At 54.1% G+C, this 4052-nt stretch overlaps 1 pseudogene across 1 annotated transcript; it reads left to right on the top strand.

Annotated features, from left to right (window-relative positions):
- Positions 1 to 3060: 3060 nt before the first annotated feature.
- On the top strand, positions 3061 to 3676 carry LOC311105714 (P2Y purinoceptor 14-like; annotated as a pseudogene). The gene has a single exon. The product of its transcript is annotated as a P2Y purinoceptor 14-like (transcript).
- The last annotated feature ends 376 nt before the right edge of the window (positions 3677 to 4052 follow it).

The following is a 4052-nucleotide window of genomic DNA, read 5'->3' as shown; positions in this document are numbered from 1 at the left end:
TAGGAAGCTCCATCCCTGTGCCTTTTTCTCACGTCGGTTGTCCCCCTCTGAGTGCAATTACGACATAGGGAACCGTGAGCTGCTGGCTGTGAAGCTTGCCTTGGAGGAGTGGCGTCACTGGCTGGAGGGGTCCACCATTCCATTTCTCGTTTGGACCGATCATAAGAACTTGGAGTACATCCGCACGGCCAAACGGTTGAACTCCAGGCAGTCCCGCTGGGCCCTGTTCTTCACCAGGTTTAATTTCACTCTGTCATACCGGCCTGGATCACGCAACACCAAGCCAGACGCCCTCTCCCGTCAATTCCAGAAGGATGACACCCCCTCCAAGGACCCTGTGTCGATTCTGCCTAGTCCCTGCATCGTTGCAGCTCTGACCTGGGCTGTTGAGGAACAGGTGCTGGAGGCTCTCCGTAACCAGCCAGGTCCCAGCACTTGCCCAGCTGACCGCCTTTTTGTCCCCGAAGACCTGAGGTCCCAGGTCGTTCAGTGGGGACATGACTCCCGCCTAGCTTGTCACCCTGGCTCCACCCGCACTTACAACCTGCTCGCCCAGAGGTTCTGGTGGCCCTCTCTGAGAAGGGATGTACGGGAATTCGTCCAAGCCTGCCCCATCTGCAACCAACACAAGTCGTCCTGCCAGCCCCCAGCCGGATTGCTGCAGCCCCTGCCTGTGCCCAGACGTCCCTGGTCTCACATCGCCCTTGACTTTGTCACGGGGCTGCCCCCTTCAAGTGGCATGACCGTCATTCTCACCATTGTTGACCGTTTCAGCAAGATGGCACACTTCATTCCCCTCCCCAAGCTCCCAACCGCCAAGGAGACCGCCCAGGTGGTCCTGGAACACGTCTTCCGGATCCACGGACTGCCTAAGGATGTAGTTTCTGACCGTGGTCCACAATTCTCCTCCGCTTTTTGGAAGGAGTTCTGTCACCTGCTGGGAGCCACAGTCAGTCTGACTTCCGGATTCCATCCCCAATCCAATGGGCAGTCAGAGCGGGCTAATCAGGAGCTCGAGAAGGCACTGCGATGCATGACTTCACGCAACCCCCACTCCTGGTCGCAGCAATTGACATGGGTGGAGTACGCACACAATTCTCTGACCTGCTCTGCCATCGGTATGTCCCCTTTCCAATGTGTTTATGGATACCAGCCTCCTCTATTTGCCAGCCAGGAAGAGGAGGTTACTTGCCCATCTGCACTTGCTTTTGCCCGTCGATGTCGCCGCACCTGGTCACAAGCCCGAGCCACACTCCTCAGATCCGTTGCCAGCTACACTACCGGGGCCAACCGTCGGAGAATTCCTGCTCCCACCTACCATGTTGGTCAAAGGGTGTGGTTGTCATCGAAGAACCTGCCACTCAGGGTGGAGTCGCAGAAGCTGGCACCTCGGTTCATTGGCCCATTCCCTATCATAAGAGTGATTAGCCCAACTGCTGTCCGGCTCCAACTGCCTAATTCCCTGAGGGTGCACCCCACTTTCCATGTGTCTAAGATTAAGCCCATCCATGAGAGTCCGCTGGTCCCTGCTGCGCCTTGTCCTCCTCCTCCACGGCTCGTCGATGGTGGTCTGGTTTACACCGTCCGCCGCCTGCTTCGGTCCAGACGGAGGGGTAGGGGTCTCCAGTACCTCATTGACTGGGAGGGCTATGGACCTGAGGAAAGGACCTGGGTGCCAGCTAGTCGGATTGTGGATAGGACTCTCATCACCGCTTTCCACCAACGGCATCCTGATCAACCTGCAATCCGTAGGGGCCGCCCCAGAGGGGTCCCTAACCGTCCTGCCCGCTCGGCTTCCTGTCCTGTGCCTGATCCTGTCTCGGGACCTGTCCCATCTCCCGATCACGGCCCTCCGGCTTCCTCCGAGGATGAGGACGTTCACTCGGACCGTTCGGAGGAGTTCTAGCCCTCCTCCGGCTCCCCTCCTCCCGCCCGGCGTGGTGTTGCTCTTGGGACTTCTGGGGCCGTCCCTTGGGGGGGGGGTTCTGTCATGAGCCTCTCACTCCACCGGGTTACCACCTTAATTTTCTTCCACTCTGCTCACCACTCTCTCTACTCAGCCTAACTAGCTCCACCTGTCCCTGCTCTGCTCTGCTCTAATTACTCTGCCAGCTGCGCTGCATTACCCACTACCTCTCCCAGTATTTAAGGCCCTGTCTTTCAGCTCTCCGGTGTCAGATCGTCTGCAAAGCTCACACCCGGAACCTGTTTGCTCGCGCTTCTGGCTCACCCTGGTTTTGTGACCCCGGACCTGCCTGATTTTTGGATACTCTTCTGCCCCAGGAGATCCAGACCTGCTTCTGCCATAACGACTCCTGACTACTCTTCAATCCCGGTAACTCTGACCAGCCTTCTGCCTTGCTACTACGTATTTTGGATTTCCCTTGAACTGTACTGCTGCCTTGTTTCATTCCGCCCTGTTGTGTCTGTGTCTCCCCCCCCCAGGACTTCTGGACCACCCACCACCGGCTTCATAGGACGCATCGCTGCCACTGGGGGGGGCACAGATCCAGCACATTGGACGGGGTCCCTGTTACCCCTGGAGCCTTCATTCACTCCCTACTTCCCTTTTCCCTTAAGTTTTAATAAACTTTCTGGTGTGACGCAATTGTGGTCCTCTGGTCGTCTGTCTGAATCGTGACAATCTGTTTAAGTTTTGATCGTCATTGAACAATTTGTTACCCTTGTTACCGTTGTGCCCTGACACTTTGTGTGGATTAGGTGCAGGAACGAAGCGACCAACGTCTCAACACTTGGCCACCATGCCATTATTTTCTGCTTGAAATATCGACCTTCTGGAAAGTAGTAGTTGTGTAAACGGGAATTTGACAACAAAAAACTCCATGGGGAAGGTGTGGATTGAACCGAGGACATCACACATGCAGAGCATGCACTCCACCTCTGAGATACATCCCTTTTCAGTTGTAGATATAACTCCATATCAATACAATGTTATTTCAACACACACCACTCCATTGAAACTACAACGCCATGATCTCAGCAATGTTTAATATAGGTACGACCATTCATTGAACCCATGAACTCCAGTTTACGAAAACGATGCCTTACAAGTTGGCCACCATGCCATTTATCTCCCATAAAGCCCTGCTGACGTGGGGCCTGATGCTGCTCTCCGTACTCCCCAATGTCGTGCTGACCAGCAGCCTGCGGACAAGGAGCGTTCCAGGTACTGTGGGCAGCTAAAGACCCGCCTGGATCAGCAGTGGCACAAGGTGTCCTCGTATTTCAACGTGGCCCTGTTCTGGGCCACCGTACTGGTGCTGGCCTTCTGCTACTCTTCCATCGCCCGCCACTTCTACAAGTTGTACCGCCGCGTGCGCCAGGATGACAGCGGGGTGTACAGCATGTCCCACTGCAGCATCTTCAGCCTCCTGGCCGTTTTGTTCATCTGCCCTACCACATCTGCCGCGTGACCTACACCCAAAGCCAGTTAACCGGCTCCGGCTTCAGCTGGCACAGCCGTTATATGCTATTCTAGGCGAAGGAGGTCACCCTCTTCCTGTCAGCGCTCACTGTGTGCCTTGACCCCGTCATCTACTTCTTGATGTGCACTAAGTTATGTGAGTCACTACTGAAGAAACTGCCCGGAGCCGGGGGAGGGCAGAGGAGATGTTCCCTTACCACAGAAGAGACCATTAGTAATAGTCCCGTGTAGCTCAGTTGGTAGAGCATGGCATTTGCAATGCCAGGGTTGTGGGTTTGTTTCCCACGGGGGGCCAGTATGAAAATGTTTGCACTCACTAACTGTAAGTTGCTCTGGATAAGAGTGTCTGCTAAATGACTAAAAATGTAAAATGTGATGAGTTGGAAGAAGAAGTGTATGTGGAAAAATAGTCAAGCAGTATAAGGCAAGAACTATAATGCTAGATATGTGCTTGCATATTACAGGGAGTTAGATTGACCCTTTTGTAATGAACTCAGCTGTGTGTACATTTTTCAATGGAACACCTGCAAAAGAGTGTGCCTTACTCAAAGGCTCACACCCACAACATTCAACTGAAATTCACACTGTCAAAAGTACTTCTGCTTCT

This window comes from Coregonus lavaretus (genome assembly GCF_964263955.1).
Source record: "Coregonus lavaretus genome assembly, chromosome: 30".
NCBI lineage: Eukaryota > Metazoa > Chordata > Actinopteri > Salmoniformes > Salmonidae > Coregonus > Coregonus lavaretus.
Note: the sequence above shows the minus strand (reverse complement) of the source record. Positions and strands in the feature narration are given on the sequence as shown.